The sequence below is a fragment of the Chrysemys picta genome, chromosome 21, assembly GCF_011386835.1.
Source record: "Chrysemys picta bellii isolate R12L10 chromosome 21, ASM1138683v2, whole genome shotgun sequence".
Lineage (NCBI taxonomy): Eukaryota > Metazoa > Chordata > Testudines > Emydidae > Chrysemys > Chrysemys picta.
The window spans coordinates 150,118-172,544 of NC_088811.1; the positions used below are offsets into that span (position 1 = coordinate 150,118).

The 22,427-nt window shown below is 44.4% G+C and overlaps 1 protein-coding gene across 3 annotated transcripts in view; it reads left to right on the plus strand.

Moving 5' to 3' along the window:
* Positions 1-22,427, plus strand: part of ERRFI1 (ERBB receptor feedback inhibitor 1) — an 86,525-nt gene that overhangs the window by 13,845 nt on the left and 50,253 nt on the right. For all 3 annotated transcript variants that reach the window (XM_065575141.1, XM_065575140.1, XM_065575142.1), the window contains 2 exons: positions 1,784-1,867; positions 16,052-16,152. The gene's annotated coding sequence lies outside the window, so the exon portion shown is untranslated. The remainder of the gene's footprint in view (positions 1-1,783; positions 1,868-16,051; positions 16,153-22,427) is intronic.

Below are 22,427 nucleotides of genomic sequence, written 5' to 3' on the forward strand. Positions count from 1 at the left end.
GAGGGCCCTGATAGTTCCCTTAGAGCGGGCCAATCGAGCCCTCAGACGCGCCTCACGTCTCTGGCAACTCGAATGATTTGCTGCCTCACTCATGCCTTCCTGCATAGTCTTAGTTAACTGACGCAGAGCAGCCTGAGTTTCCTCGAGCTGCGTATTAAGGATTGTAACCTCCTGTGCTTTTCTAGATAAACAATTGGCCAGGTCTTGAATTTGACCGGTTAATCTGCCTACTTGTGTCACTCCCACGGAGGCCTGATCGTTTAGCGTCTCAATTCGGGAGGACAGCCTACCTACTTCAGCTTCCTGTGCTGATGTCTGAGCTTTAGCATCTGCTATTTGTTCGTCCTGCGCAGCCACCGTGACTAACAACTCCTCAGTCACCGCTAAGAGTCCAAACAGCAGTGCTTGTTTCTGTTTCTTGTGAGATGGTTTTGGTCGTCCATCGACAAAACCCACCAACAGTTGTTGTAAAGTATTCCAGGCTTCCCACCCCTGGAACACTCCTAGCCTCCAGGGATCATTTCCCTTCACTAGTCTTTTTACTGCCGCCCTAATAGGTGTGTCTCCCTCTGATGTTACCCGCGACCCAAAACAGTTTACCCAAGTGCACATCTTAGTTAATGATCAGGTAAACTCTGGTGAAGTGTTTAACAACCCCCTTAAAGGAACCTTGGTTCCTTCCCAGCAGGTTTTGTTGTTACTGCGGCTATATGAGAGAGGTTCTCCTCCTCTCAGGCCTTTGGGATTGCTTAGCGCAGTGGGGAATGCCCACTCACACCCAAACTAAGCGACAGCAATGCTGTGCTGCCCTTGAGCGCCCCCTACTGGACCCTGCGCTAGTATCGCACTGTGTAATGAGGTGTCACCCTCACCACCCCTCCTTGGGAGCGAGAGACCTCTCCCGGTTCCCCGCCAGAGAGTACACATGCTCCTGAGGATACGCTCACTCAAACCTCCAACAGTCAACCGCTATTTAGCTATTTGTCGCTGCAGAGAAGCTGCGTCCTGGGTAGCTAATCTGATCAGCAGTACCTCACACAGCGTCCCATCTCCTGGGCGCCTCAACCCAGCTGAGAAGTTGAGACCTTAAGTCTCAAAATGGTGTCGCTGCGCCAGATCTACTCTCCCAGCCCTGTTTCAGAGGGGAAGATCCCAAGGTGGAATCACCTCAATGGGGTCTCAACAGTACAGCGATTCCCTGCGGCCAAGCTGCTTACTGCCCCTCCGTACTGCCACCCACTGTGGCCTACCCCGAGCAGATTCAACAGCCACTGCCACCAGCTGCCTTGCCACTTCCACTCACTCCCAAATTCCACGTGCGCTGCGGAATGGGACTCTCACTCTCCTCGCACTCACTAACTCACACAGCCCAAGGGGGTCTCGAATCTCCAGTGATAAAATAAAATGAACAGGGACAACTGAAATAAGGGGAAGGGAGTCCTATTGACTGATGGAAAACAAGGAATCCCAAAACAAATGTATTAGGGATCCCTTCGTGGTCGCCAAATCTGTAAGGATTTTTATCTCTCTAGGCCGATCTGATCAGAAGATCTCGGGGAGCCTTACAATTTACCTCCCGCTGAGTCCCCCTTTTAAGCCCATCTATCAGAGCTGACTCCAAATGAATAACACACGCACAAATGTAAAACAACCAACAACACTTTATTTGCTAAGGGGAGAGGAAGGAAGGGAAAGGGGAATGTATTAATGATTTTGGAGATTCGGAATAATACACAGGCACACACATGCACTTATAATACAAGCTGTTCTTCTACCTTTACAGACGTCTGCGATAAAGGGGCTGCAGGATCCAGATGACAGAAGCCAGCGATGAACACCGACTGTGGACAACAGATGAAATAGATAGGTACATATCCCTATTTTAACTCCCACCCTAACCCGATTTGCATCGTCCTGAGTGCACGATTGATCTAACTAATCAGACCAGATCCGTGTATGCAAGTTTGCTTTCCCAAAACAACAAACAAACAACCCCAACTTAACTAGTAAGTAACTATTGCAGGCCAATAGCCAGTGCCAAGATTGTACTGCACTATGAGAGCGAGCTAGACACCTGAACCTCTGACAGCTCAAAATCTCGGAGCCAGGGCCCCTGGCCCCTCCCCTCACTGGTCTTTATAGGGAGCTGTTGCTGGGCAAGGTCAGATTCCTGCTCTTTCCATTTTCCCGCCTTTTCCGAGGAACAAGAACCTGACCCAAAATGGAGGTCGCCTTATCCTTTTACCAAAACAAAATGGCCTTTTGATTTACAGAACTTATTTTAACTTTTATACATAATAATTTGGCAAACATGTAAACTGAAATTAACAATATGGACCACATCCCAACTGAGAGCTTGTTATGGAGTAACAGCCCCTCCCATTTGGGACACCACAGACTCAGCTACCTCCCACTGATAGTTACATCACTGTAGCACCTGCATCAATTGCTTTCATGGAAAACTCACATTCGGGAAACATATAATCTATTTTTAGCTTTTAATGCAATTTAGCATCTGGAAATATCCTCCAGGATCAATGGGTTTATCTCATGAGAGTGTTTCTAATTAAGCCAATCACCTGTGACAATCTAGTTAATTGCTCTTGAAGTCAAAATGGCCAAGAGTTTGTTTCTGCAACTGAGGGAGAAATGACCACTGAAAACTTGTGAAAAGGCTATCTTGGTATTCTGTATGTTAGCGGTAAATGTAAAATTGGTGCCTGGCATGTCCAAACATTGTCCAAAATTGCTTAAGCTATCCTCCTCATCAGGCAGTTGAAAACCCTGAACATCAATATCTGTGCCTTATCTGAGCTGCACTGGCCAGGAAGTGTAGAAAACAAAGTTGAGTACTATACATTTTTGTTCTCAGGCAACCCTGCTAGATTCCTTGAGCAAGTGTAGATTGTGGTACTCTCACCCAGTGGCAGAGAAGAATTGTAGGATTGGCACATGATTAATGAGCAATTTATCAGTGTCTGATTCTGTACTGGCTGCAGGCATCATACCATCATCTCTGTTTATGGTCCCACCAACACCAAGATCAAAGATACAGCTGCAAATAATTATCAGCAATTGCTGACAATTGATAATGAAATCTTGATAAAAGACATTGTCACAACAGTGAGCAACATTAATGCACAAATAAGAAAGGATAATGCCACCTGGGCAAATACGCTCAGGAAGTTTAGTATGGGACAGAAGAACAGGAATAGGCAGGTATTGCACTGTTGTTGGTCCTAGGGAAAACCTTTATTTCTGAGATAATGTCTCAAATCAGTATTGCACTTCATGGCAAAGTGTGGCTTAGGGCACCTTTAGACATGGCCATTCCACTATCAACCAAATCTTTTCTTTGAGAGAGCTTTTTGAGAAGAAGGGTGAATTTAATAAGCCGTACAAAGCACTCATAGACTTTCCTCAGGCCTTTGAGTCACTGCATGGAGCAAGTTTATTGGATCCAATGTGGCAACTTGGCATCCATCCGAAGATAGTGTCCTTGATAAACGAGCTCTATAATGGAACAGAAAGCAGTGTTCAAGTCAATGGTACATGGCATGGTTTCTGGCCGCACAGGAGTTCCTCAAGTCTGCGTTTCAGCTCCACTGTTGTTCAATATTGGCATGTATTGGTTGATGAATAATTTTGAGGAGGCAGCTGCTGGTGGCAATGAACTGAACACCATTTTACTCTGAGCCCTGAAATGCATTAATGACCTTGCCTTGTTGGCTCAGGTGGGTGACTGCTGGAGCTGATGGCTGATCTGGTCAGGAAAGAAGTAGCATGCATTGGTCAGGTTATTAATCTGGACAAAACTAAGTCCCTGACCATTACCATCAAGCAGCATCCAATGCTAGATTACAACCTGTTCAGTAGTAACCTGTCCAAAGAGGATATCGCACAGGTAGCAGCTGTTAAGTACTTGGGTAGCATCATAGACAGGGCTGGGATATGTTCAAAAGATGTGGATATTCATATAGCAGCTTCTGCACCATATTCTGCAGCTTCTGTGGAGATGTCAGAACATCAGGTTTACTACAGTGCTGTGGATATATAGAACCACGATTATACCAATTCTCTTGGAAGGCAGTGAAACATGGGTGCTAAGAAACACTAAAGAACAACAAATTGACATTTTCAGTTTGTATTGTTTTTGTCAGCTGCTCCATATTAAGTGGTAGGACAAGATCAGCAATGAGGATATTCATAGCCAAACCCAGCAACCATCTCCATTAGCACTGGTTTAATTTTTACCAACTTTCTTGGTATGGATATATTACTAGACCAATGAATTATGAAGTGCATTTGCCAAGGAAAGCCGCTATGCAGTCAACAATCATACTATTGCCAAAAGTCTTGAAGGTGTGCTAAGCTCACTAATGACTGAGGTAGACTGAAAAGCCAGACAGACCATTTTAAGGACCTAGCTAGAGATCAATTCAGGTGATGCTTGATCTGCAAGGAGGTTACGTCCCTTTTGGGTTTGTCTTGATGATGATGTGCATTTGGAACTGAAGAGGAGGAGACAGCAGAGTGTGACCAGCCAGCTTTCTCCATGGAGCAGTTTGAGAACCTCTGCTCTAGCAAACACTTCAGAGTCACAGGGGTTTGATGCTTGATGCATAGAAAAGTAAATTCCAAATCCTCCAATGACTTCCAGGAGCTCACCAAGCGTTTCTGCAGTTGCCTAGTTTTTTTAAGCTCTTCCACACCACCTTCATATACTCCCTTTTCCCATGCTCCCTATGCCCTGATCTAGGTTTCTTAATTTGTCCCATGGTCCTCTATCTCTGTTTGACTCCCCAGTACCATTCCCTTGATCTTCCATGCTCCTCTTTCCATGATACTTCCACCCTCTGTACCTTTCTTCAACACCCAGTGCTCCGACAGATGTTTTTGTAAATGCACCTTTCCCTCATTCATGATTCATTAACATCCAGTCATGGGCTACAGAAAAGATGCTGGCTCCTTTCCTTCATGTGATTAAAAAAGAGCTGCTAGAAATTGGAAAGTGGTTCATTTACTGGAGATGGGCAGTCAGAAGATTGGGACATGACTCACTTAGATGACTCCAACCATTTGGACTTTCCAGGACATCTTCTAGTCACTGGGCTTCATACCAAGGCCAATGCTGTTTCTAAACCTTATTTCTTTGTTAAATTTAAAAATTTGTTTTGTAAAATGCAAACAAATGGAAAAGAAAATATATAGAGATAAATATGTTATGTAATGAGAGAAGGTGGGGTGGGGCTGGTTCACACATGTGCTGCATAAATATCCATATTTGGTTTTATAGATTTATGTAAAATACCAAGTGTTAATTGCTTATTTATTTTAATTAAAGTAATAATTCACTGATGTCAGGATACTAAGTGAAGGCTCCAGTTTGTTTGTAAACATAAATCCTCTCAAAATTGTATATTACAAGGATGGAAAGTATCCAGTGTTTCATAAGTAATTGAGAAGTGCTTGGTAAAATAACTTTACAGATATATTGTTAATAGATATTAAAAGTTTCCTCATGTTCTTAGTTTGTTTTTTACTGTAACTGATCTGTGTATTAATAAAGAAATATTCAGTGTTAGATTGTTTTCTCCGTGTTGAGCATTGCAATAGTAGGTTGAGTATCATCCCTTCTACGTAGAAGTCATAGACAGCACATACTTTGCTAGTATTTTACAGTACATAATCAGTTCACGATCAATAAACAAGTTCTACGTAAACTGCATTTCTCCCTGAGAGTTTGACTGCCTGGTCAGAGAGTTGAACAACCAGACCAGTTATGGCCTCTGGAACATCATAACCCATGGATGGAATCTGGACAGGAAAGGCAGTCTCTTAGTCATGGGGACACAGTGTGTTGTGCAATTCATTTAATCATTCATGCATGCCCGGAAGCAGCTGGATGAGCATGGGCATGACTGTAAAATAGACTTTCTTTTATAATTTTCAGATAGGGTTATTTCCTGCCAGCAGGAAGGAGGAGCCAAGTGCAGCTGTCAAAGCCCATCAGAAGCTGACATAGGAGTGAACCTCCATCTAGCCAAATAAGAGCAGGAGTATTCATGAATGATTCATAAACTGGTTTTCAAATGATAAAAGACAGTTATGACTCATGGAGGAAAAGCTTTAGTGCCCTAAATTCTGACGTTTCTGGGATCTAGACTAGAGTCTTACTGTACTAACTCACGTATGCCACTAATTAGCATATTTTTACTCATCTTGCTTCTAGTAACCACAATGTGGTATTGATGTAATATGACACATTTTTCAAAACCTCGTGTTTGACAATATTTGTTAAACTGCCAAGTTTGGCTACACTTTTCAGCATGAATCACCAGAAAACATCTGGTTTAAAAGTAGATGCTACAATTATAGCCACAGCTGATATACTGAGCAATGCTCTTGAGATGGCTTCCTTGTTCTAATGGGTGTGTTTGCTGCTGAAGGCAAACGGACGTGAAATTGAACAATATAGGCACAAGTGCAAATTGACACAGAAAATGCCACCAATAATCTTGTCAGTCTGCTCTCCCGACACAAAACAAATGCTGAAATAGTATTTCCCAGCATTTGTGATTTGGTACATTGTCAAATAATCCAGAGGAGCAGGATTCACCTAGAAAAAAACACTGCATGTTAACAAGTCTCAGAGGGCTCCTGTCTCTGGACGGTCCCACAGGGAGACACCAAGGCCTGCATGTCACTGGGCTGTGCTAGAGCCCAAGCCCTGTCTGAGATTTACCCTGTGGAAGATCAGCAATACCTGCCGCCAGGACCTAAGGGACACGGCACCTTTTATTTAGATTTTCCTTATATCAGTCTGTGGAAGGAATATTCTCAAGCCATTTTTCACTCACATTTAACCACTAGTGCAAACAAACATGGTCAGTGTATTTAACAGGGCAGCTGCCATAACCTTTCACTTTGTAGCATGCCACCTCCCCTTAATGAATCCTATACCTTACTCCTAACAACATCAATGGTAGTGACACACACACACACACACCCTACCTGATGTCTTTAAGATAATCAAATGTCTTCATACTGTCTTTTTCCACAGCAGCAGCTCTTGAATGGATAGGACAAGCAATTCAAAATCTCTCTGAAGTATTTGATTTTCCCCAGTAATGCAGTATTATTTTCCCCCATCTATCAGAATCTGTGCGGTTGCTACATGCTGAGGAATAGATTAATAGATTCTAGGACTGGAAGGGACCTCGAGAGGTCATCGAGTCCAGTCCCCTGCCCGCATGGCAGGACCAAATACTGTCTAGACCATCCCTGATAGACATTTATCTAACCTACTCTTAAATATCTCCAGAGATGGAGATTCCACAACCTCCCTAGGCAATTTATTCCAGTGTTTAACCACCCTGACAGTTAGGAATTTTTTCCTAATGTCCAACCCAGACCTCCCTTGCTGCAGTTTAAGCCCATTGCTTCTTGTTCTATCCTTAGAGGCTAAGATGAACAAGTTTTCTCCCTCCTCCTTATGACACCCTTTTAGATACCTGAAAACTGCTATCATGTCCCCTCTCAGTCTTCTCTTTTCCAAACTAAACAAACCCAATTCCTTCAGCCTTCCTTCATAGGTCATGTTCTCAAGACCTTTAATCATTCTTGTTGCTCTTCTCTGGACTCTTTCCAATTTCTCCACATCTTTCTTGAAATGCGGTGCCCAGAACTGGACACAATACTCCAGCTGAGGCCCAACCAGAGCAGAGTAGAGCGGAAGAATGACTTCTCGTGTCTTGCTCACAACACACCTGTTAATACATCCCAGAATCATGTTTGCTTTTTTTGCAATAGCATCACACTGTTGACTCATATTTAGCTTGTGGTCCACTATAACCCCTAGATCCCTTTCTGTCGTACTCCTTCCTAGACAGTCTCTTCCCATTCTGTATGTGTGAAACTGATTTTTTCTTCCTAAGTGGAGCACTTTGCATTTGTCTTTGTTAAACTTCATCCTGTTTAACTCAGACCATTTCTCCAATTTGTCCAGATCATTTTGAATTATGACCCTGACCTCCAAAGCAGTTGCAATCCCTCCTAGTTTGGTATCATCCGCAAACTTAATAAGTGTACTTTCTATGCCAATATCTAAGTCGTTAATGAAGATATTGAACAGAGCCGGTCCCAAAACAGACCCCTGCAGAACCCCACTCATTATGCCTTTCCAGCAGGATTGGGAACCATTAATAACAACTCTCTGAGTACACTTATGCACCCTGAGTACAGCCAGTTATGCACCCACCTTATAGTAGCCCCATCTAAATTGTATTTGCCTAGTTTATCGATAAGAATATCATGCGAGACCATATCAAATGCCTTACTAAAGTCTAGGTATACCACATCCACAGCTTCTCCCTTATCCACAAGACTCATTATCCTATCGAAGAAAGCTATCAGATTGGTTTGACATGATTTGTTCTTTACAAATCCATGCTGGCTGTTCCCTATCACCTTACCACCTTCCAAGTGTTTGCAGATGATTTCCTTAATTACTTGCTCCATTATCTTCCCTGGCACAGAAGTTAAACTAACTAACTGGTCTGTAGTTTCCTGGGTTCTTTTTATTTCCCTTTTTATAGATGAGCACTATATTTGCCCTTTTCCAGTCTTCTGGAATCTCTCCCGTCTCCCATGATTTTCCAAAGATAATAGCTAGAGGCTCAGATACCTCTTCTATTAGCTCCTTGAGTATTCTAGGATGCATTTCATCAGGTCCTAGTGACTTGCAGGCATCTAACTTTTCTAAGTGACTTTTTAACTTGTTCTTTTTTTATTTTATCTGCTAAACCTACCCCCTTCTCATTAGCATTCACTATGTTAGGCATTCCTTCAGACTTCTTGGGGAAGACCGAAACAAAGAAGTCATTAGCATCTCTGCCATTTCCAAGTTTCCTGTTACTGTTTCTCCCTCTTCACTGAGCAGTGGGCCTACCCTGTCTTTTGGTCTTCCTCTTGCTTCTAATGTATTGATAAAAAGTCTTCTTGTTTCCCTTTATTCCTGTAGCTAGTTTGAACTCATTTTGTGCCTTTGCCTTTCTATCTTGCCCCTGCATTCCTGTGTTGTTTGCCTATATTCATCCTTTGTAATCTGTCCTAGTTTCCATTTTTTATATGACTCCTTTTTATTTTTTAGATCATGCAAGATCTCGTGGTTAAGCCAAGGTGGTCTTTTGCCACATTTTCTATCTTTCCTAACCAGTGGAATAGCTTGCTTTTGGGCCCTTAATAGTGTCCCTTTGAAAAACTGCCAACTCTCCTCAGTTGTTTTTCATTGGCACCCTGACAGCAGGATTGTCTGGCTATGTAGACTCTCTCCTCAGGCCCTACGCTACCAGCACTCCCAGCTATCTTCGAGACACCACTGACTTCCTGAGGAAACTACAATCCATTGGTGATCTTCCAGAAACACCATCCTGGCCACTATGGATGTAGAAGCCCTCTACATCTAAATGATCAATTTTAATTTGCAGTGTAGTGTTGGCTTTTTTTTAATGGGTAAGAGGTTACTGCAGTCAACTGCTTGTATGGCTCTGCCAGAATGTTCATAGGCGAGGAGCCCTCAACTCTGATGCAATAGCAGGCCTTGTCCAGGGAAATTTTTCATTCTAACCCTGGAGTATAATTATTGTGTAAGACAAATAGTAATGGATAGTGCCAATAACTGGGAGAACTACAGAAGATATTATCATGTACAAGGCCAATAACTTGCCAAAGACAAGGCTGGCAAAGGGTCAAGAGAAAATGTCTATTCTGACTTTTCCACCTGCATCTGGGAGCTCAGTTAAAATGCACTATCACTATCACTCTCTCTGATAACCCAGTTCATCTGGGTTCTGTTGAGCTGCACTGATTCTTCACTGTATGGACAAGACCAGTGATTCTCAAACTTTTGTAGTGGTGACTCCTTTCACACAGCAAGCCTCTGAGTGCGACCCCCCCCCCCCTTGCAGCTCTCTAACACCACATTCTACAGGCCTTTACCCTCTGATCCCACTGAGGGTTACCAAAAGAAACTACACCATCTGCTCAAGAAACTCCCTGAAAAAGCACAAGAACAAATCTGCACAGAAATACCCCTAGAACCGCAACCAGGGGGTATTCTATCTGCTACCCAAGATCCATAAACCTGGAAATCCTGGATGCCCCATCATCTCAGGCATTGGCACCCTGACAGCAGGATTGTCTGGCTATGTAGACTCTCTCCTCAGGCCCTACGCTACCAGCACTCCCAGCTATCTTCGAGACACCACTGACTTCCTGAGGAAACTACAATCCATTGGTGATCTTCCAGAAAACACCATCCTGCCACTATGGATGTAGAAGCCCTCTACACCAAAATTCCACACAAAGATGGACTACAAGCCGTCAGGAACAGTATCCCCAATAATGTCACAGCAAACCTGGTGACTAAACTTTGTGACTTTGTCCTCACCCACAACTATTTCACATTTGGGGACAATGTATACCTTCAAGTCAGTGGCACTGCTATGGGTACCCGCATGGCCCCACAGTATGCCAACATTTTTATGACTGACTTAGAACAACACTTCCTCAGCTCTCGTCCCCTAACGCCCCTAATATACTTGCGCTACATTGATGACATCTTCATCATCTGGACCCATGGAAAAGAAGCCCTTGAGGGAATTCCACCATGATTTCAACAATTTCCGTCCCCACCATCAACCTCAGCCTGGACCAGTCCACACAAGAGATCCACTTCCTGGACAACTACTATGCTAATAAGCGATGGTCACATAAACACCACCCTATACGGAAACCTTCTGACCGCTATACTTACCTACATGCCTCCAGGTTTCATTCAGACCACACCACACGATCCATTGTCTACAGCCAAACTCTAAGATACAACCGCATTTGCTCCAACCCCTCAGACAGAGACAAACACCTACAAGATCTCTATCAAGCATTCTTACAACTACAATACCCACCTGCTGAAGTGAAGAAATGGATTAACAGAGCCAGAAGAGTACCCAGAAGTCACCTACTACAGGACAGGCCCAACAAAGAAAGTAACAACACCATTAGCCATTACCTACAGCTCCCAACTAAAACCTCTCCAGCGCATCATCAAGGATCTACAACCTATCCTGAAGGACGATCCCTCACTCTCACAGAACTTGAGAGACAGGCCAGTCCTCGCTTACAGAAATCCCCCAACCGGAAGCAAATACTCACCAGCAACTACACACCAAAAACACTAACCCAGGAACCTATCCTTGCAACAAAGCCCGTTGCCAACTCTGTCCACATATCTATTCAGGGGACACCATCATAGGACCTAATCACATCAGCCACACTATCAGAGGCTCATTCACCTGCACATCTACTAATGTGATATATGCCATCATTTGCCAGCAATGCCCCTCTGCCATGTACGTTGGCCAAATCGGACAGTCTCTACGTAAAAGAATAAATGGACACAAATCAAACATCAAGAATTTTAACATTCAAAAACCAGTCGGAGAACAATTCAACCTCCCTGGTCACTCGATTACAGACCTCAAAGTGGCAATACTCCAACAAAAAAACTTCAAAACCAGACTCCAGCGAGAAACTGCAGAATTGGAATGAATTTGCAAACTGGACACCATTAAATTAGGTTTTACTTTGTGTAATGACCCATCTACTCCCAGTCTTTATTCAAGCCTATTTCCCCATGCTAATTTTTCCCCTACTGTTACTCACACCTTCTTGTCAAATGTTGGAAATGGGCCATCCTGCTTATCACTAAAAAAGTTTTTTTTCCTCCTGCTGATGATAGCCCACCTTAACTGACTACTCTCGTTATAGTTAGTATGGCAACACCCATTTTTTCATGTCCTCTGTGTATATATATCTTCCTACTGTATTTTCCACTGCATGCATCCGATGAAGTGGGTTTTAACCCATGAAAGCTTATGCCCAAATAAATTTGTCAGTCTCTAAGGTGCCACAAGTACTCCTCGTTCTTCTTCGAGTGCTTGCTCATATCGATTCCAATTAGGTGTGCGCGCGTTTCAGAGAGGTTCCAGTTCTGTCAACTGTTTTTGAACCCTGCCCTTTAAACTACTACAGACTAAGTTACTGAGGACTAGATTTGAATTGCATTTAAACAAATTTGCAAACAAGGTTCTCCCATACTGAAGTAGGTCACAGTGAACCCAGAAGGGAAAATCCTGCCTTGGCGAATAGATGTTTCAAGACTTAAACTTGTCTGCAAGAAAATATTTTCTGCATGTATTAAAAGAATGTATTGCAAAATTGCTAAGGAATGCTCCACATTTAGTGTAGATTTTTCCTTTTGTTTAAAAGTATAAAGGATTTTTTCCCCTCGAAATCACAAACTTGCAGCAGCTCTGGGATTCAGCAGAAGCAGCATAGCCCAGATGTGTATCATTGCTGTGCTTGACTCAGAAATTCTGGAAGCATGCCTCTAATTAGCTGGGTTAGGAAACAGGCTCAGACTGAGAGTCAAACAGGAACCAGTTTCTTCATTTTCCCCCTACTCTCCAGGCAGCCAGTGTGGGTGCTTAATAGTCACTTGATCCAATGAACCCACCCTTTATAGAAAGGAAATGACCAATCCTCCTCCAGTGAGAGACTGCTAGGTCTTTGGGATGCTATAAAAAATCCCCCTGCCTGCTAAATAGAAAGCTGCTAATGGGATATAAATGCTTCAGCCAACAGAGAGAGAGAGAAAAGATTGAAGAGCAATAAATAGTCCCTGTAAATTACACAGCTACTCAGAACACTGATCATAACAATAATTGTTAAAGTCTCACATCCCTACCCCAAATACCTGCACCTTAAATACAGTAACTGTCAGAGTATAGCTGAAGCCAAAACATTTTCAAGAACACGCAAAAGGAAGACTGCATCTCCACTCTGATGCCTTTCTGTTGTGCCTAGCTACTGTAGCCCATATGTTCCTTTGTCAGTGCCTCATACATAACACATGAGGAACAAAGTCCTGGCACAATCCGGTTTCTCTTAATGTAACAACCAATAGCAATGCTTCTCTGTGTTATTTCCTTTACTGTGATTCTTCTGTGCGTGCTTTTTTCAGTGGTCCAGTCCAGATTCTTCACACTACATACACATATTCTCACTGAAACCCAAAGAGCTTTTCTAATGAACTCCAAATAGAGGCACCCATGTGCACCCTGTAGGGCAGGCATCCCATTCACATGATTGGGATGTGGTAAAAATAGGGTTGCCAATTTTGGTTGGATGTATTCCTGGAGGTTTCATCAGATGACATAATCTTTAATTAAAGATTATATCTTTAATTCCTGGAGACTCCTGGACAATCCTGGAGGGTTGGCAACTCTAAGCCAAACAAATCCAGAGAACAAAGATCCTACTATTCATAGACCAATGCGCTCCCCAGTTACTGTGAGTCATGTGCATGCCTGAAAATGCACAGAGTCAAATGCTGAAGTTCTTACTCACAGAAAATTTCCATTCACTTCCAAGAGACTCTGACCAGGGTAAGGACTTAACGATATGGTCCTCACTCACACATTCACAGCATGTACTCTCTCTCTCTCTCTCACACACACACACACACACACACACACACACACGTGAACATACATACACACACAGAGCACAGAATTTCTCTCTGGGAAGATATTCAACCTTATTAATTTCCCACTGCATTTGATGATCATTCTTGCCATGCAAGTAGGATTTATAAGCAGTACCAGGACAATGGTGCCAAGGGGGCCGTGCCCACATGGGGGCTGGGGGGCCTGGACTATGGCCCCGCCCCACCCTATTGCTCTGCCCACAGTCTGCCCCAAGGCCCTGTCCCCACTCGGTCTCTTCTCCCCGAGGTCTGCCCACTGCTCGGTCCTCTCTGCCCCCTTCCGTTCTCACTCCCTGCTCACTTCTCTCCTCCCCCTTCCCCCATGCAAGCAGCAGGCAGAGCCTTGGGGGAAAGAGGGCCAAGTGGGGTGGGGCCACGGTCCAGGTGCCAGGGCCCGCAAAAGATTAATCTGGCCTTGTTCATATGATGGGACAGTTCAGGCTTCAGGGGCTTAAATGGTACTTCAGAAGATGTGAATTTTTTCATAGATCTTGCCCCTGTTGAGGCCCACTTTACTTTTCACTCAGCAGCACTGCTAAGAGAACATCCTCTTTCTAAAATGTAAGGAAACATTGCTGTGAACTAACTTGTTCACGTGGTAGCAGAAAAAGGGTCATAACTCCTTTATTGCGCTTTGAAAATTAATAGCTAAAGGCAGGACTGAGACTGTTTCGAAAACAGGCTAGTGTCTAGGAGTGCAAGGGTAGGGTAGGGCAGGCAGCAGAGGAAAAATTTTGCCTGCATTGTCTGCATGGATTCAGAGTGCAAAAGGTAGAGAGATTAATGTAAATGGATCATCAGTGCCGTCCCTTTGGGGTTGGCAGGCAGCAGGCTCTTGTTCAACAACATTTCTCTCCCCGATCAAAAGAAAGACACTGTGTCTGACAAAGACACAGGCACATTGTGTTAGAATTAGGAGGGGGGTGTAGTTTTCTCTAGTGTCTTTTATTGTGTGGGACCCAAAAGCATGTAATACAGTAGGAAAGAGAATGAAATCCTGGCTTCAGTGGCGTTAATGATACAACTCCTATTGACTTAAATGGGGCCAGGATTTCATGCAGAGGGTGGAGCCTCCCAGCTCTCAGCCAAGAGACTGAACCAGGTTGATGTTGTTCCAGCTGACCACAATCAGCCCTATTAGACAGGAGACTTTATCCTCCAACTGTAGAGAGGCCCAGTGAGTATCTGGCCTTGGCTACACTGGCGCCGTACAGCGCTGCAACTTGCTGCGCTCAGGGGTGTGAAAAAACACACCCCTGAGCGCAGCGAGTGCAGCGCTGTAAAGCACCAGTGTAATCAGCGCCTGCAACGCTCAGGGCCGGCTCCAGGCATCAGCTTGCCAAGCAGGTGCTTAGGACGGCCACTCTGGAGAGGGGCGGCACCTCCAGCTATTCGGCGGCAATTTGGCGGATGGTCCCTCACTCCCACTCGGAGCGAAGGACCTCCCGCCGAATTGCCGCCACAGATCGCGATCGCGGCTTTTTTTTTTTTTCCCCCCACTTAGGGTGGCAAAAACCCTGGAGCCGGCCCTGGCAGCACTGCACGCTTGCTCACAGCACTGCAAGCTCTTCCCTTCGGAGAGGTGGAGTACATAGAGTGCTGCGAGAGCTCTCTCGCAGTGCTGACGGCACGTGTGAAGTCCCGAGTGTAGCCAAGGCCTCAGTTTCCTATGGGGTGTGGAGGTGAAGGTAGCTTCATTGCCAGCTGTAGAAGTCACTTAGTGCTGGGGAAATGGAAATGTCCTGCCACCCAGCTATTGGGAGCTGGAGAGATGCAGGGAAAGGGTGTTCAGTTCAGAATGGGACGAAGAATGAGTTTTATTTGCTCAGAATTAACTCAGTCTGTGTATTGCTAGTCAAAATTCAAAAGGAAAGTATATTATCTTTGTCTCAGGAGTGAGCATCCCTCCCATGATTTTGCAGACATGTGTGTTATGATGGGTGGCATAAGCTATGTTCAGTTGTAAGCCGTGTGAGGACCTGCTTTCTCAGGCTGGTAACCTCAAGTGACCAGGCTCTTTAAAGCTGTCTGCTATTTAAAGACACGGTGTCAGCTATGCCATAATAATCGAGCTCAAAGAGGGACCCACTTTTGAACAAACATCTCAAGGTGCACCTGCCAGTTTGGTGCTGTCACCCTTTTGTGATTGTAAAATGGACATTTGTACATCTTGTAACTCAGTTTCTACCTACAGAGTGCTGTGAAATATATAAATTGCTCTATGGGAGTAGGATTGTTATTAAATTATTCTGCATAAAGGTCTATATGAAAATTTGGCCCTAAAACTTCAGCTTAATTGTGTAGCTGTATTGTATTTATCTGATATTGCACTGGGCTTTTCTATTGTGATGCCTATGCATATGCCAACTACACATCTCTTCAAATATGTACCCCCTAAAATAACTGCCCCTCTTATGATATGTGTGTTTATTACTATTACAGACTGCGATCTGTTTCTGAAAAGACTCAGTTGTGACAGAAATGCCTAGAAGAGACCAAGTAGTTGTGTGAAACTCCGTGATGACTAGAATTATTTGCTACTGGTGAGTGATTCCAATAAAGAGCATGTAGTGCACACAGAAGAATGAAGCATTCTGAAACAGTAAAAAAGACTGCAGGATACGTGCCCTTATACTTAGAGACAAGCCAATGCGAGAAAGTCATTTTCCTGTTTGGTACCCACAGCATGTTGCTTTGCAGATATTCAAGGGTTTACTGCACAAACAGTCACTCAAAATAAGATTCTAAACGATAATGTGTTTTCTGATCCATAAAAATACAATCTCTTTCTTTAAAATGTTTTTGGTAACATCTTCTCTATCCTTGCATACCCAGTTCTCCTTTCTATTGAATCTGGAGGGTGCTAGTGGGGTCTGTAAGGACTCTCCAAACCATTCACATACAATTACAGACATAGGCAGGGCGTGGGGGCTCAATGATTAAGGCTAAGATTTTGTCAGGGATATTTTTAGTAAAAGTCACGGACAGGTCACAGGCAATAAAGAAAAATTCACGGAATGGGGAGCCCAGTTGCGGGGTCCCCACACCACCTGCAGAGATTGGGCAGCTATGGGGGCCACTCCAAGGTCTGGGGACCCCCACCGGCTGTGGGGGCTTGGAGCTCCAGGGTACCCCCGCCACCCACGGTGGCCGGGAGCTTTGAAGGACCTCAGGGACCCGCAGCGGCTTGGAACTCCAGGGGCCTTACTGCCCTTGGCGGCTCAGAGCTCCGGGGTACCACTGCTACCCAGAAGCTTCAGGGTACCCCTGCTGCCCATGGCAACTTGTGAGCTTCAGGGTACCCCCACCGCCCACAGCGGCTTAGAGCTCCCGGGTCCCCCTGCTGCCCACTCCTGGCCTACAGGGCTGAATTCATGGAAATTGCTGGAAGTCAGGGAGTCTGTGACTTCTGCAACCTCTGTGAAAAAATCATAGCCTTATCAATGACCCACGAGTTCACTGCACCTGACTGCATTATCTGAAGTGAGGAGGTAACTCACAAATGAAAGGAGTATAGTGAGTTCAATATCTCCTCCAATGGCTTTTCATATACATCAGAAAACTATCTCTGGTATCAGGTACAACTGCCAGTGATTAGTGCAGTGGAAGTGGAACAGAAGGGGTTTTGTTGGGCAGGGTTAAAGTGCTTTGGCAGAACTGGGCATCAGGGTCAGGAATGGAGTTGTAGCCGGTCAGGAGAAAGATGCAATAGCAAAGTTTAGGGATAGGAGTGGATAGGCTCAGGACCAGTGCAAAGTTCATATAAAGCCTGCTGCCTTCACATCCAAGTTCATTCGATTATATTATTCATTATTACTTAGATGGTAAGCTCTTTGGGGCAGTGTAGTGGGGTGGTCACCTGCTCCTGCCCTGAAGGGCTTGAAATCAGCCCTGGGAGAGGGCTGAGGCTGCGAGAAGGCTGCTGCTAGGAAAAGCAGCAAGGCTTGGCTGATTGGGGAACCAGACACAGATGCGGCCACACCCCAATCAGGTCCCAGCTGGCCTTATAAGAGGGCAGTGGGCAGGAACACATAAAGACTCTCTCTAGATATGGAGAGGTTTGGCTGCTAGGAGCTGAGCAGGGTACAGAGACTGGAGTAGGGCTGGGGGGAGGCCAGAGGAGCTGGGGAAGCTCTGGCCTAGAAACCCCCCAGGCTACAGGCCTTGTTAAAGGCCAGAAAGGGTACTGGGGTTGCAGAGGGGGCAGCCCAAGGGTAGGCAGAGGCAGCAAGTCCAAACCCCCCTTGCCAATGATGAGTGGCACTTACACTGTAGTTTGCCCCAGTGAGCGGGGGCTAGGTGATGACTGGCAGTGGCCATAGACTGAGGTGAGGTGGGGATAGAGGGTGGGGGTTCCCCAGGGAGGGGAGACCCAGATCTGTGGGGGTACTGCCAGGGGGCAGCACCCCAGCCTGAAAGAGGCACTGGGGTCCAGGAGGGACTCGGGCCCAGCGGCAAGCGGGACACCGGCCTGCAGTGGGCGCTCCAGAGGCTGGAATCGCTAATTCCCTGGATGACCAGGAGGAGGCACCGCAGGGGTGAGTCCCGTCCTGTGACAGGCAGCGACCATCTCTTTTGCTCTGTATGTACAGCACTGAGCACAACGGCATCTTGAGCCCTGATGGGGGGCTTCTAGGTACAGTACTACCATAATACAAATAAATAATCATTATAGTAATAAAGGTTACAGACTTTTAAAGTCTCCCTGTCTCTGGCAGTGGAGATAAATGTGTCAGGTGCTGATTAGAAAAGGGAGTAGGCTGTGCTGTTGCCTGGGCTGGTGTAGCTGATACAGTTTCCTCATTTAATATTGTTTAATTGCTAAATAAACTGATCTAATGAGTCAGTTGCTGCAATAAAATGATGTAATGTGTAATAAATATGAACTAGTAACTTCTGGTGTTCTGTCTGAATGCACAGCAGTAACCTTCATGTTTGCTTCATGTCTTCCTTGTAGACTCAGAAGCAAGAGAAGTGGCTCTGTGCCTTCAATAGATTCATATACTACTGATATAGCCTAGATGTTAGAGAGACAATGTGGATGAGGGGTTCTTTTATTGGACCAACTTTTGTTGATGAGATTGACAAATTTTTGAGCTTATACAGAGCTCTTCTAACAACAGCATCCTGGATGATCATTCTGAAAGCTGCAGACTCCCTCTTCTGAGAGGGGAAGCATATAGGGTGTACAGACCGTGCTGGTTTGGGGGAGAGGGGTCAGTCCTGGTTTCTAGAGCTCTTCTAAATGTAGTCTATGGATATACTCATTGAAGGGTTTGGGTGTTAGGGGAACACACCCACCCTTTTCTTTCTGTCTCCTACAGAAGAATGCCAACTGTGAACATATTTAAAGTGTTCTATACAAAGTTCAAACCCCACATCCAACTTTCACTTTGCTCTGGCTTTCTTTACTTTGTGCTTAAACGCCTCAGTCAGAGAATTTCTAGCAGAAGCAAAACTCCATGACCTGGTGCAATTTGCAGGCAATCTGCTGCAGTTAGAAGTAACTGACTGACACTTAAGCCATTGAAAAATATACACAGAGGTGTCTTCTATTTTATCTCTCTAGACAGAAATGGTTTCAGCCAATACTTATATAAGGGTTGATATGTTTGAAGGGTAGAGGTCAATAAAACTGCACAGGCTGTATATGGTACCCACCAGTGAGATGAGAGCATGAGGGAATTTAATTTCCAAGAATAAGTGGCCTGATGCCCTGAGTGCAGTCTCTGAGCCAAGCAACTATTTTACACAAACTAAGTATTTACCAAGCACTGGGTTGAAAATTATTCCAGATAGAATCACTGAGCAGTTCTGCCAGTTGAGCACTATTCAGTTTATAATTAGCATATCCAACCCACTGCACATGGCATATGTCATTTGATATGCCAAAGGAGTATGAAACTATGGAACACAAATTCAGTAATAAAATTGCATCTCAGCAACCATTATAGGAAATGATCAGATGGCTCTGCCAGTTTTACTGGGGCTGTGTCAGATCCTAATTTGATAATGAGCATGTGAAACCAGAGGCAATCAGGAAACAGAGGTGAGCCTACAGCAAATTCCCATGCAGATAGGAGCAGTCCTGTCCTTTTTTTTTTTTTTTTTAAATAATGGAGATAGGATATCTCCTAGACCTGGAAGAGACCTTGAAAGGTAATATTGAGTCCTGCCCCTGCCTTCACTAGCAGGACCAAGTACTGATTTTGCCCCAGATCTCTAAGTGCCCCCCTTAAGGATTGAACTCATAAGTCTGGGTTTAGCAGGCCAGTGCTCAAACCACTGAGCTATCCCTCCCCCCCTCCAATGTGCATCCTGCCACAAAGGCTCTAGTATAAGGTAACTCTGTGCAAATGGGGTCATACACATAAGGCAGAATGGAGAAGGACGTGTAACATGTAATCAGGACAAACAGAATCCTCAGCTATGTGACCTGCATTGCATGGATCTGATTCTTTGTGAATTGAACTCCAATATTCCTCTTCAAATTCCAATATAAATTAAGAGAGTTAAGGCACTGGCTTTAATGAGGATTTCCTGTTACACTGTTTGCAATGCAGTAATATGCCTAGGTAGACAGTTTAGCTGTGCCTCTGAGAGCTCACATTGGTACTTGCGATCAGCATATACCAATGATCATAATCACACTCCAGTTGTGATAATTTGCTTCTCTCTCACACACTTTTCTAATCATTCACCTAAGGAGCTGCATGTGGCTAAAGAAGAAGACCAGGGCAGAAGTCCCATGGCTTCTTGTCCTCCCATCCCTTTCCAGGATTAGTAAGGAATTAAGTGGCACTTCCCATGGGCCAAGCACTGGAATACTCATCTATATAAGCTTTCTAATGCCTCAATGTGACATGTAGGGACACTTAACTTCACCCTCTTATTGGGGAAGTGGAATCAGAATCTGCTTCTGCCCACTCCCTTGTTCTCTCTGGCTCCTCACAGCTTCAGGAACAGAGATGCTAGAAGAGAAATGCTATTTTCCCCCCTCTATTCTGCCCAGTCTTTGCCATGCTGTTTCTGTCCTAAACTGCACATTGTTACTGAGAGTCTCCATAGTGTTAGTGAATTACTCTTTGCATTCTGTGCTCAGAACTGAAGAATCATCATTTGCTGCTCAGGACCATGGTTACAGTCTAAAGAAACGGAGAAAAATCTGCTTGAGCACCTACAGCTCCATATGCCCCATTTTGAGAACAGCAAGGAAGACAAATGGGTCCCACAGGCCCTTCACGTTGAGTGGCTGCTGCCTTTCCCTTCATTAATAGTGGGCCATTCTTCAGGGAAATAGCTGGGGTCTCTTGACCAACCTGTGCACAGCCTCAAAGATGCTGGAAAACTCATTTATGGAATATAACTGAAGCTCATCACATGAACAAGCAAGGAATCCCTGTACCTGGGCTGCTTAAGCTTTAAAGGGACTTGGTGAGAATAACAGGGGATTCCTCCTGTCTATATAAACCTAAAGCTCCCAGAGTCCCAGCGGAGTAATCATAGAAATGTAGAGCTGGTGCTGACATGAGGCAAGTTCTCACCACATAAACTGCTCACCTTGAAAAGGGATGGAAAGAAAAGTCTCAGCATTAGCTAAATTCCTGCTTCCTTCTTGTTTTTAGTTATTTCCTAAAAGCTGCCAAGTGCAGAAGTGTGACACAAACTGTGCTTTTCCCTGGCCCCACAAATTGGCCTGTGAAGTCCCACTCTTCCAGAGATTTAATCCTACATGCTGATGCTTGTGATGTGGAGATAAGGACATTTAGAGAAGGCTCCTGCTAGTATATTACTAATTATGTAGTTGAGAGTTTGCCTCTGTGAGGGCTTAAGTTTTGTGCTGATGGTTTTCTAATGTTTGTACAGTGAATTAAAAACATCTTAAGAAAACAAAGAACAACCATTCCTCATGGGTTTAAAATGCAAACTCTAGGCTCATGAAGGCAGCAGGCAGTTTGTTTTGCTTCTGAATAACTAAATGGCATTTAGACCCAGTTTATGCTCTGTAGCTCTTTGCAGTGACATCTGGCCAGCTGTTACAGTAGGTGGTTTGCAGTATCCTGTGAGTCACACATGAGTAAAGCTGCAGTTCCTTCACAGTACTGTAGGCGCTAAGATCCGGTATTTGCTACAGAACCGTGGGAGAAAAAACTAACAAGGGAGAATAGAAAACAGATGGGAAATGAATTCCCTTCTGATCAGTATCCAAAGGACTACATCCATCACCTCCTACCCTGGAAAGAAAGGAGGCCCTGTGAATACTGTGGCTTCCTCCTTCACCTGGAGTCTGCTCTTCTTTGGTTTATATTTCTCTTTTACATGTCTCTCAATTTATTTTCCGCACTGGTGACTTTAAAGACTTGGTCTTTCTTTCCTGGGGGCCCATTTTGTTAACTTAATTCCTATTGATGTTCAACTTTACAGATCAATCCATGCAGTCTGGTCTCTAGGGCTTTGTATTTTCCTTTCTTGATGCAGATGTACGGGAGAAACTTTCCCAGAATCCTCCATTTCTTAGATTCTTAGGGGCTGGAGGAACCTGATATTAGTATAGTGCTTCACTGTCATTAAATTCTGATAAAGCAACAAAGCATTTAGCAGCCTCCCTGTCTGTTTCTTGCATAAAATACCATTTCCCCAGCCTTAGAGGTTGTTGGCATGTAAACAGAAAATTGAAATTATTTGTTCAAAGTATCTTGAATAGCTAAATAAATGCTTCCAATTTTCCTTTGATCCCATTAGCTCATTTCATATCCCACAGGATTTGGACTCTGCTTTTCTAGGCTGGTGCAGATTACTTTCTTGATGAAGAACAAAA